The sequence below is a fragment of the Peromyscus maniculatus genome, chromosome 11 (assembly GCF_049852395.1).
Source record: "Peromyscus maniculatus bairdii isolate BWxNUB_F1_BW_parent chromosome 11, HU_Pman_BW_mat_3.1, whole genome shotgun sequence".
Classification (NCBI taxonomy): Eukaryota; Metazoa; Chordata; class Mammalia; order Rodentia; family Cricetidae; genus Peromyscus; species Peromyscus maniculatus.
The window spans coordinates 9927638-9940869 of record NC_134862.1 but is presented as its reverse complement, the minus strand read 5'-3'; the positions used below and the strand labels follow the sequence as shown (position 1 = coordinate 9940869).

Here is a 13232-nt window from a genome sequence, read left to right as displayed (position 1 = left end):
CTACATATCAGCCACAGATTCACTTGTTCTCCCCCTCCTGCCCCCCTTCCCTCCCCACCCCCGATTCCCACCTCCTCCAGGGCAAAGCCTCCCCCAAGACTGAGATCAACCTGGTAGACTCAGTCCAGGCAGGTCCAGTATCCTCCTCCCAGGCCGAGCCAAGCAACTCTACATAAGATAAGCCCGAGGTTTCAAACAGCCAACTTATTCAATAAGCACAAGACCAGGTCCCACTACCTGGATGCAAAAATACTCAATAAAATACTGGCAAACAGACTCCAAGAACACATCAAAACAATTATCCAGCATGATCAAGTAGGCTGCATCCCAGGGATGCAAGGGTGGTTCAACATATGAAAGTCTGTCAATGTAATACACCATATAAAAAAACTCAAAGAAAAAAACCACATGATCATCTCACTAGATGCAGAAAAGGCATTTGACAAAATCCAACTCCCCTTCATGATAAAGGTCTTGGAGCGATCAGGAATACAGGGAACATACCTAAACATAATAAAGGCAATTTACAGCAAGCCAACAGCCAACATCAAATTAAATGGAGAGAAACTCAAAGCAATTCAACTAAAACCAGGAAAGATGCAAGGCTGTCTGCTCTCCCCATACTTATTCAATATATTACTTGAAGTTCTAGCAAGAGCAATAAGACAACCTAAGGAGATTAAGGGGATACAAATTGGAAAGGAAGAAGTCAAGTTTTCCCTATTTGCAGATAACATGATAGTATACTTGAGTGACCCCAAAGATTCAACCAAGGAACTGATATAGCTTATAAACACCTTCAGCAACATAGCAGGACACAAGATCAACTCAAAAAAATCAGTAGCCCTCCTATATACAATTGACAAAGAGGCTGAGAAGGAAATCAGAGATACATCACCCTTTACAATAGCCACAAATGACATAAAATACCTTGGGGTAACACTAACCAAGAAAGTGAAGGACCTATATGACAAGAACTTTAAGTCCCTGAAAAAAGAAATTGAAGAAGATGTCAGAAAATGGAAAGATCTCCCATGCTCATGGATAGGCAGGACCAACATAGTAAAAATGGCAATTTTACCAAAAGCAATCTACAGATTCAATGCAATCCTCATCAAAATACCAACACAATTCTTCAAAGACCTGGAAAGAATAATACTCAACTTCATATGGAAAAACAAAAAACCCAGGATAGCCAAAAGAATCCTGTATAATAAAACAACCTCTGGAGGCATCACCATCCCTGACCTCAAGCTCTACTGTAGAGCTACAGTAATAAAAGCAGCTTGGTACTGGCATAATAACTGACATGTAGAGCAATGGAATCAAATTGAAGACCCTGACATTAATCTGCACACCTATGAACATATAATTTTTGACGAAGAAGCCAAAAATGTACAATGGAAAAAAGAAAGCATCTTCAACAAATGGTGCTGGCATAACTGGATATCAACATGTAGAAGGCTGCAAATAGATCCATATCTATCACCGTGCACAAAACTTAAGTCCAAGTGGATCAAGGACCTCAACATAAATCCAGCTATTCTGATTGTTTGATAAATAAAACACTGATTGTCCAGTAGCCAGGCAGGAAGTATAGACGGGACTAGACAGAGGAGAAAGGAAAGGACAGGAAGTCAGGGAGGGGAGACACCAGCTGCTGTCCAGGGAGCATCATGTAGAAGCAACAGGTAAAGTCACAGAACAAGTGGCGACATATAGATTAACAAAAATGGGCTTAGTATAAGAGTAAGAGCTAGATAATAGTAGGCCTGAGCTAATGGCCGAGCAGTTTAAATAATATAAGAGTTGGTGTGTTTATTTTATAAGTGGGCTCCGGGACTGGCGGGGTTTGGCCGGAGCTGGAGAGAAATTCTCCAGCTACAAAATTGTTCCATTTCTGAAGTCTGAAAAGTTCAAAAAGTATCAGTTCTGATAGGATTCTTAACGTTCCACTGAAAGCTCAAGATCAGGGCCTGGCTCGCCAGCTGCCCTTAAATCTTTGTATAGCTGTTCAAGTCTTAATAAATCTGAAGTGAAAAGCTCCAAATATGAAGGAACCCTCAACCAAAACTAGGAAGCCATTTCTTAAGAGTCATGCATTTGTTTGCTGCCAATAAAAAGAAGTTGCATGGCTTTGGCTGCTGACTCCATCCCATTCGGCTTTTTAGCATTCCTAGTGTGTCTGTACCAACCATCTTTGGCCTGCCAGCTTAGAGACCCCTGTTTCCTGGAGCCTGAGGCTCTCAATTGCAGCACATCATGAGAGCTCAAGGTTTTGCCCTGCTGCTATGTGATTTGGCTCTCGTTCAGCACCCCGGGTCCTGGAGAAAACCCCGCGAGGCCAGTCGTGGTTGCTGTACCCCAGCTACATTGCCCGCTCTGACAGTGTACTTGTGTCTCCTGTGTGCTGTGTTGTGCCAGCCCTTAGGGCAGCCCCTTGGCTCTGTCTCACTTTGCAACTAAGAACTCCAGTTGGCCTGGGTTCCATGCACCTCCTCTGCCCATCTCTACCACCGTCTAGTCTGGAGCATGAATCTGCCTCACTATTCATTCCATTGCAGGGAGGATTTCAAAACCTCCACTGTACCCTCCACTCTGTAGCTGCTGTGCACTGCCACTCACCTCTCCCACAGTGTCCCTGCTGAGCTTGTCAAGGTTGCAGAGCATAGCCTCCAGCCTTGTCAGTCTGGCTTTCATAAACACACTGACTGACTGTGTTCTCCTCACCATAGCTCCTTTGTAGACCCTCTCTCCTCAAGCTGGCTCTCTCAGTGCTTGGTGTGAATGATGGGATTATATCTTTCAGGTATCAGCTTTGTGGATGTCTGGTCTAGGCAGCCAATACTCATGCTGTTGCTTTCTGAAGCTACTGTTTGTTCTTGGACTGCTAAGTTCAAAGTAGCTTCTCAGTCCCATACACTGCTTTCTGCATCCTAGATCCCATGCATAGGAAAATCTATTCTACCCCGTTATTTCTATCATGCCTTCAAATATCCCTATTCCTATAGCCTATATTCAAACTTCACCAAAACTTTATGACTTACTTATATTACAACTTTAGACCTAATTAGCAGATGATAGTTAGATAGATAGATAGATAGATAGATAGATAGATAGATAGATAGATAGATAGATGATAGATAGATAGATGACAGACATACTTGCTGCAGCCTAATTTTAGTTCCTCTAGCTATATTTACAATTTTTCTCCTAAAAAAGAAAACGACTGTACCCCAATTAATTATCATGCATGTTCACTACACCTGGAGTGTTCCTTCTCTTTATTCTCCATACCCACATTCCACATTCAGCGCCATATGTGGGAGATTAGCTCTGACCTCTTGAAAGTTTCTTTAGGGGAGAGGAGAGGAATGAGGAAGTATTAGATACAAATACAGGCAAGATGACAAGAAACTCAGGGAGACTGGATAGCTTCTGGAAGGCCCTGGGTCAATACCAGTCACCCAGAATTTATTCATAACAGGCCTTTTATGCATCAGCAAGGGGAAGGGCAAAATACCTCTCCCTTCCAAGGTCCAGGTATAAAGCACCCACAAGTGTAGACCCATCAAAACATCTGGTAACCACACCCCTGGCCAAATCATCCTATTATGCAGCCCTGCTGGGTAAAGCAAGCTCAGACATTCCAACCTTGAGTAAGGCCTTACTAGGGAGCCTCTGTGGATCTCCACACCCATGGGAGGCCTGGTACTTTCTGAACAGAAGCAGAGGAGGAGTGCTTTTGGGGAGGGATGGAGTGGAGATGGAGGGAGGGAATGAGAGAAGAGGAAGGAGGGGAAACTGTGGTTGGGATGTAAAATAAATGAATAACTTTAATTAATGAAAAATGAATAAATATTTGGCACATTAACATACAACTTATTCTTCAGATAATAAAGATACAACAAGAAAGGCATAAAAATAAGAATAAAAAATTATAAATATATATTGTCCCCTCCACCCTAGCTAGGTTTGTTTAATGTTGAAACTGTTATCTTTACACATAAGGACAACTTAAAACTTTTAATTTTACTTTCTGATTTGTTTGTTTACATCCAGTAATAAGACTTTCTGAAAAAATTTCAAAATGTTAATAAAGTGAGTGCATGTAAGATCAGCAAAAACATTTGTATTTATTCCCCAGTGAGAAAGAGAGACAGAGACAGAGAGACAGAACACACACACAGAGAGAGAGAGAGAGAGAGAGAGAGAGAGAGAGAGAGAGAGAGAGAGAGAGAGAGAGAGAGAGAGAGAGAGTTTCTTCATGAATGGAATATAAAGAGACACCAGAGTCAGCCCTGAAATTTTGAAAATTTCAAGGAAGCTTTGAACATGGGTCAGTAATATGGATCAACAGATCAAGAGACTTGTGACAAGCCTGGCAACCCAAGTTCAATTCCTAGGACTCACATAGAAGGAAAGAAACAGCTTTCTGCCTCCTCTGCCGCCACAGCGCCCGTGAAAAAGCTTGTGGCGAAGGGGGGCAAAAAAAGAAGCAGGTTTTGAAGTTCACCCTTGATTGCACCCACCCTGTAGAAGATGGAATCATGGATGCTGCCAATTTCGAGCGGTTCCTCCAGGAGAGAATCAAGGTGAATGGGAAAGCTGGGAATCTTGGCAGAGGGCTTGTGACCATCGAACGGAGCAAGAGCAAGATCACTGTCACTTCCGAGGTGCCTTTCTCCAAAAGGTCTTTGAAATATCTCACAAAAAAATATTTGAAGAACAATCTCCGAGACTGGCTGCGTGTTGTCGCCAACAGCAAAGAGAGCTACGAGCTGCGTTACTTCCAGATCAACCACGACGAAGAGGAGGAGGAGGATTCAGACACATTGGTCTGGAATATTTTGTATTAATTCATAAATAAAATTTAGGAACAAAAAAAATTAGGAGAGAAACAGCTTCTGTTGTCCTCTGACCTCCACAAATGTGCAATGCATCCTTGCTTCTTTGCATTCCCACCAAATAAACCAATGGAATTTAAAAGAACTGAACATGAACATAGGGCAGATTAGTAAAGAAAGAAGTGCCCTTCAGTAGAATGTCTATTTAGTCCCATTAACGTTAATTAAACATTAATTTGATTATAATCTTATGGCACACACAAAATTAATTCCAGTAGATGAAATCCTTAATTTAGATGTCATTCATCCACTTCTGAAAGACAACAGAGTGGGTTGTTTTCTAGAGGCCAGGATCTGAAACGAGCTGCAGGAGCTCCGGTCCTAAATGCTGATCCTGAGACTTCGGCTACTGACTAGAAAAAAGCACCATGTGGGATTTAACAGTGCAGTGCTTCAATTAGCATAAGAGATGTACATTAAAGTGAGTTTTTGGTTCTAAATTTAAATGTTTCAAATCAAACAAGAACACATAAATGATCTATTAAAAACAAAGTGTGAATAGGCATTTTACAGAAAAGGAAAATTAAAGGATCCATAGAAAAGGAAAACATGCTTTTTCTGATTAATAGTTAGAGAAAAGGAAGTTGATATTATAACAATATATATTTTACTAGCCTGTGCTTAATAAGAATTCTAAAATCTGACAGTATTGAATATTGAAAAGGGTGCCTGTCAAAATGAAATAACATGAACCAGTGTAGGTTTTATGATCTGAGACCCATTTTGCAAAATGTGCTCTCTCTGTCTCCCTCTTTCTCTGTGTAATTATGGCTGTGTTGTATGTATGTGGGTAGGAGCATGCATGTGTGTGTATTGTGTTTCTATAATGTAAGCTTCCCATGCACATGAGTGTAAGGGTATAATACCTCTGTCTGTCTCCCTCAATTGCCTTGAGAGAGAGTCTTTCATTGAGTTGATTTTAAACAGGCTGATTTGTCTAGACTGGCTTGCCAGTGAGCTCTCAGGATTTGCCTGTCTCTGCCACTAGTGCCAGGATGACAGGAAATTCAGAGTGTCATGCTTGCAGTCCATTTACCCAGTGAGCCATCTCCCCAGCACTGGCTTAGAGTCTTATAATACTGAATTATGTGAGTTGATATAAATTAGTAGAATATGTATTTAGTTAACATTGAACTTTTAGCTATACCAGCTGGAGTAATTCTGTATAGAAATTGAGATAAGGCTTCCATATACCCCCTTTCTCTTGTTCTCTGTTTTGCTACTGGAAAAATGAGGGTTCCATTTTGGAGTTCTCACTTTAAATAATAATAATAATAATAATAATAATAATAATAATAATAATAATAAAAATAGACTCAGAAGGAAGTTCATGGAGAATTTAATGGAGATTGAGAAAAACAAAAACAAATAAGACTGGCTACCTCAAAATCCTGGCAGCTGCAAATGAATGAAGATGGAAAAGAATTGTGTTTTTTAAGTTAGTTAGGGAGGTAAGAGAATACCTAGAGTGTTAGAAAGAACCTGCTTAGACATAAGAAGTCATGGATTTTAGTTCAGAGATCATCTAATTCCAGGCTCTGAGTCTCAGGATAAAGGAATGCTATTGGGTCATGTGGTCAAAAATAGAAAGAGACACAGCTTATTAAGAAAGAAAGACACTTCCTGGAATGGAAGTGGGTTGTGAGTCAAAGATGGAGCCCTCAAAAGCACCCTCAAAAGAACTGTACATAGTGTGTTGCAGGACCTTTACAGTAAGTGCCTCTTCCATTTGTATCTCCTGGAATTTTTCAGATATACACTTTTCCTTTAACAATGTCCACTTAAGGAAGTCCCATCAGTCTTCCTTGGCAAAATTCCTTTCTTCTCCATGTTAATGTTAATGTTCACTCCACTCCTTCACAGCTGCTTTCATGAAGAGGTGTGTTATGAGAATCTCCAGAGGAAAATAGCACTTAGTCTTATAATTCCATGATCTGTCAAATTCTTTTCTTCTGAATCCTTGGTTCAAAGTGAGGAAAACGTGGAGATGCTCCTGTCCATCCGAAAAATATAATTCTTGAGACTGTGTCCTATATCCATTAAAAAGAAAAGGAATAAACATTATAAAATACAAAGTATATTCATGGCAACTTGATAGATATTTTAAAATAATTCACAAATGTTACTGGGCACATTTTAATATACTATATAGCTGGCATTTTTTTTATTGTAAGTACTCAACTTGGTTCATTCAGAAGTGTTACCCAAGAGAATAAATGTATTCATCAGGGTTCTCTAAAGGAACAAAACTGATAGAATAATTTTAATTAATTTATATAGAAAAGAGGATTAGAGTGCCTAATAGGCTGTAGTCTGGTGAGTCCAAAAATGTCTGTATTGTGATGGAAGGTCCAAAAACACAATAGTTGTTCAGTCCACAAGTTTGAATGTGTCAGCTGGGCTTCAGTCTATGTTGAAATGCTGAAGAAGTAGGTTTTCATACTAGGAAAGAAATGTCTCAGCAACAGGATCGATGGACTTGACAGTGAGAATGCTGGCAAGCAGAAAGCAAAAGACCTCTTTCTTCTGTGTCCTTTGTGTATAGGCTGCCATAAGACAATATGGCTCAGAGTTAGGTTGAATCTTCTGACCTCAAATGATCTTGGTTTAAAGTGGGTCTTCCCACCTCAAATGATACAGTGAGACTAAGATCTTGCAAAAGGAACTTCATTGTGGTGGTTATTCTTGGTTGTCATTTGACGACTGCAGGAATCAACTAAAATCCCAAGTATCTGGTCACATATGCTAGAGATCTTCGTCTCATATGTAAGAGAAGTTAAAAGAAGGCTTAGAGAGAAACTTGAAGATGATTTTGTAAGCATTTGAGAGAAGAGAAAGAAAACAAACAAACAAAAGCAAAAATGAAACAAAACAAAGCAAAACCAAGCAATCAGAACAGGCAAATTTGAAGTGATTTTTGAAGCCAAGTGGCAGGAATTTGAAGATCAAAAGCCATGTTTTTGAGTTAGAGACAAGAAAGTGATCAGATTAAAGCAATGGGGGTTTGCAAGCAGCTCTGTGTGTATAGAGTTGGTGATAGAGTGAGTTCAGAGTTCAGAAAGAAAGTGAAAATTTCCAAAGTACTAGAATAAGCCAGTGTAAGATTTGGGTTGGAATCTGAAAAAGAGAGAAGAGATTTAAAAAAGAAACCCCCATTCATGTTTAAGGAGTGGTAACAACTGAAGCAGGAAGACTCAGCAGGAGATCATAGCAACTGCATCGAGAAAGGGCTTCTGGGTTGTGCAATTACACATCTTATTGAGTGGAGAGTTAAGCCTTCCTTGTTAAAGTATTCTCATGTATATCATGTTTGTGGAAGTTTCTGTGTCAGAGAGCTCTCTGGGGATCTGTTTCCTGCCTCAGGTGACTAAAGGTGCTTTTGGATTAATTGTTTAAAAAAGAGGACAGCAGTATATTTTTGCAATCTTACAATCTTTGGTTACTGTGGAATGTCGAATCTCTAGGAACTGGGACTGGGGTGAGGACTTAGTTGGTAGGACATCCGGATTAAGTTGAGAACCTGAGTTTGAGCCCCAAGGCTCATGTAGAAGAAAAGGACCAAATTGCTAGTGTCCTTTGGTGTTCACACACATGCTATGGAACACATGCTTCTCCCAGAGAAAATAAACAGATAAAATGTTAAAAGAAAAATGAACATCATGACTCTAAACAGTGCTGGACATCAGAGCATTGTTAACTTTAAGTGAATACAGAAATAACATAACAAAGGTGCTAAGGAGTGTTTTTTTGTAATATGATGCAGTTTATGTTATTTTCTATATTAATAAAATCTAGTCATTTTAAATTTAGAAGCTGTATTCATTAAATTAAATATGAAAGCATTAAAAAGATATGTAATCTCGACACCTAGAGATTGTTAGTAGCATCCAAAGATATATATATATATATATATATATATATATATATATATACATACATATATATATATATGGTTTTCTTAAACATGTATTTGATTTCATAGTTTCATTATAACATTATTCAAGCAACTAATGAGAACAGGAAGCAGAAAAGGTCCATGGCAGCAGTTCTGAGACTGTCCATGCTGGAGGAAGGGATGCCAGGAGTAAGCTCTGATCCTGTTTCTGCGTTGTCTACTACATGAGCTGTCTAAAGGAGCCTTGTTCTCGTTCTCTCTCTCTCTCTCTCTCTCTCTCTCTCTCTCTCTCTCTCTCTCTCTCTCTCTCTCTCTCTCTAGATATATGAATCCAAAATAAACCCACCCTATGTGGTCTATGAATTTAATTCTCTGAATTTTACAGACAGGGACCCTTGGCTCTGCAGGCTTTGGTGGCCAAGAGCTGAGAAGACTTCTTTGTTTTTCAAGACATCTGAAGATTCCTTAATCACAACCTTCAGTTTAAATACCTCTATCTGGCATCTATTAGAAGCTATATCCTCTGAACAATCAACAAATATGGCTAGAGGGCACCTTTTGTTGTGTGAATGTGCACATACACACGCGTGAGTGCAGTCACATGTCACAGGTAAGTGTCAAGGTCAGAGTACAACTTTATCTGTGAGTCCTAGCCTTCCATGCCAGGGATTGAGTCTCACTGTTGATTTTCCTCAGCACACACAAAACCAGCCAGCCTACAAACTTCTCCTGTCTCCACCTCCCATCTGGGGAGAAGAAAACTGGAATGCAGATGCTAAGAATACTAAGTAACTATCTTTGATCTTTGAAGTGGGGTCTCGGGATTACAATCTCAGGTACTCACATTTCAGCTTTCACTCACTCAGCCATCCCCAAGCCCAGGCTGACAGCTTTCAAATGCACTGTACCAGCCTGAATATCTTACGGAAGGTCAGGATAATTTCTGTTGCTGGGAGCGTTTGCACTCTCCAAGTAAAAATCAACTCTGTTGGGATCTGTTCCCCTCTCTCAGATATAAAGTCTCCACTGTTATATTCAAAATGCTGAGCATACAAATAAAGGAGAAAAGTGGCACAGTTCACATAATGCACCAAACTAATTTCATTCCAGGGTGAATTGAATTGGAAAAAACTCATTTTCTTAAGAAAACTTTGTATCTCATAAAGCCTTTATGTGCTAGAGAGGAATCTGCCTTTGCCCTGAGCAGCCACTAAAGCCTTATTCCTGTTAAAAAAAAAAAAGAGAAGGGGGAAAAAAAACATTTTGTTGCCTCCCCCAACAAAATGCAAAAGCATCGACATGCAAATTTGCTGTTGTCTCCCGCTTGATCAGCTGTCTTCTCCAGCAAGTCCTCACTCACCAGCTTTTCTGTAGCCTCTGCCTGTGCCTCTCAACCTGCCTCACTCAGCCAAGTCCCCTCTCACTTGCTTAATGCTACTGCAGACAAATAGTGAGTTAGTTTCAGGGGAGGAAGTCATATAATGTGGTGATCTTCAGGAAAGAGGATCCCTGTATCTCAGATTCTATAGGAAGCTGTTCTTTGTGGCATAGGATGTCACTTGCATAGGTAATGACATGTTGCTAAAAGTGAACAGTGTCCTATTTTGTCTCTGACAGACCAGTCTTTTTTCTTCCCACCACAGAAAAAGGACTTCTTCATGCGTATATATGACAGCTGAAGATGCTTGTACAGCTGAGTTTTCTTCCCCTCAGTTGTTAAATATTCAAGATATTCATTATGCAGCCAGAATAATATGAGATCAGTGGGGACCTTTGCAGGAGCTTATATTATCGTTATTAATATTAATCACATGAGGCACCATCATCTTCCTACTTTGCAAACCCAAATGTCAATAGAGAAAATAGAGGAAATTTCATTTTTTCTTCCTCACAGGGGTAAGAGGGATAAACTTTAGAAGAAAAAAGAAAGATATTTCTTTTTTTTTTTTAAAAAAAAATTCAAATAATGAAGGGCATCTGGAGGCATCCTTCCAAATTCTCCCACTACAGAAAACAATTTAAAAGGTGTGAAAATACAAGTTTTAGAAGTGGATGCATTTTCTTTCCTATTTAAAACAGGGTAGAAATGGAAGAAGAGGTGAGCTGAAGAGCAAAGCTTCTTCTCAGGCCTGTGGGAGAGTGTGCACTCTGGGCATGACTTCTCTCTGGTCATAGCATCACCATGGAATACTTTACTGAAGAGAAGTTAACTTCAGCTCTGGAGCCATGGCAAGGAAGTAAATAACACAGGACAATGTTGTCTAGGTCTACAGGAAGGGGAAGTGAGAGGAAGTAGACAGACGGTGACAGTGCCTTCACCTGGGGCCTAGCCATCGCCATACTTTCCACAACCATCCTGAAACCTTCAAGAAATCTTTGGAAAGCCTGGCATGTGTGGGAAGAGTGAGGTTGACAAAAGAAAAGAAACAAGTGGCCCGACAGCAGCAGTTTGAATTGAGAGGAAGGTTGGGGGAAGAGCGGGATCCTGCAAAAGAGAGATCTTTAGTCCAAGAAAACAGGAAGCTCTCTCCACCTCCCATCTATAGTAATTACAGAAAAAAGAGAGGAAGGAGGAAGGTGATGGAAATGGTTCCTATTTTAAGTAGAAGAGGAAACATGGCTCAGCAGGGAAGAGCCCATAATGCTCTTGCCAAGGACCAGAGTTGGGCTTCAGGGGATCTGAGATGCCTCCTTCTGGCCACCACAGCCACTGCGCTCATGCACTCAACCCTACACACACACACACACACACACACACACACACACACACACACACACATACACAATTATACTGCGCTCATGCACTCAACCCTACACACACACACACACACACACACACACACACAATTATTGAGAATTACCAAAAAAAAAAAAAAAATGAAAAAACACAATTTCCAAGTAAGGCCTGAGGCTGAACACTATTATGAGTGACCAGGGAGTTTTGAGAAAAAGAATGACATGTAATTGACAGACATCTCTCATGGCTGCAGTTATTTTGTGGTTGATAACATGATGGGGACAGAAATCAAGAGAAACAAATTACTTTTGTGTCAGGAACTTTCATCGTTTAACCTGAACGAAGGAGCTTCACAGAACGGAGCGGCCCCGACTGACTGGAAGTAAAGAAGTAAATCAGGGGCTCTATGCGAGTGTCCATGAGCTCGTCTTTCACCCTGGGCAGGGACGGAGGTTTCTGATGGTGATATGTTGGTCCATTATCTGCAGTCAGTAGACATTAGTTAACATATCCCTGGGGAAAGTGACAGAATTGCCATACGAGGCACCTCCCACTACCCTGTACTGCTTTGTCTCAACTGATCAAATCTAGCTAAGTTATACAATACTGCTAAGCAATCCAAATCTCTTGCTTAGCATTCAACCCAACTGAAAACAGTAACCATGTCCCTTGTACAGAATAAGAGTGACCTTTCTAGTTCATCATGTATGTGCTCACATGTATTTGAGCTCCAGCATCTGCCATGCATATACAGATGCTGGAGATCAATACTTTTGTCATTCATTAACAGCATAGCACAGTGGGCAACAGCCACATTTCCTTGATATGACACGGAAGTCCCTCTTGTTTCACTGGCCTGTCTTCTATGTGTCCTGTTTTATGTGACTATATTACCACACACATTAACTTTTGGAGTATAAGACTTTGTAGTAGCTCATGTGAGTCCTTCACTAGTCTCATTTTATTTCTAGAAACTTTCTCATGATTTTTCATGAAGAATTATCTTCTTTGTCCCATTCGAACTTCAAATTTTAGCTGCTCCAAGAAGACATCTCTCCCCATAGCCAGAGACTGTGGTTGCTAAGGTTCCAGTCTCAGAAACCTGTGCATGTACAGAAAATTGAGATTAAATAAACCAGAACTGATGAAGTTGGTGGAAATACAGAAATAGAATAATAATGGCTGCAATTCTCTAAAATGCTCTATTCACGTTAGTTATTGTAGATCTATTGCCTGCACCATCAATGCTCACCTCCTCACATCTGTTTCAGGAGCCCTTTGCCATTTCACTGTGCACACAAACATCGATAATTTCATCCTTCCTGTGTGTCCCGATGTTACTTATCACTCTCAACTCGACACAGTGTAGACTTATCTGGAGTATATGTGTAGGTATTCCCATCAGAATACTGACAAAATCATTATCAGGGAGTTACCCTGGATACTGATAGGGATAGGTTCTGATAAATTATGTTCTGATCAAATAAGAGCTAAGTGTACATTTTGGGTTCAAGACTTTTAAATATTCACTTTGCATAAAATATATTTTAATTATGTCATGATTGGAATTAAATTGATATTATAGTCACAAAAATTCAACCTATGATTGATACTTTATTGAGAATGAACTGGTTTTAATTTTCATTGTGATAACTAAAATAATTCTGTATGTCCCCTAAATAATTCTCATTTA

General features: G+C 39.9%; 1 pseudogene; it reads left to right on the top strand.

The window, feature by feature from the left end:
• Positions 1-2262: 2262 nt before the first annotated feature.
• On the top strand, positions 2263-4871 carry LOC107402151 (large ribosomal subunit protein eL22 pseudogene; annotated as a pseudogene).
• Positions 4872-13232: the final 8361 nt, after the last annotated feature.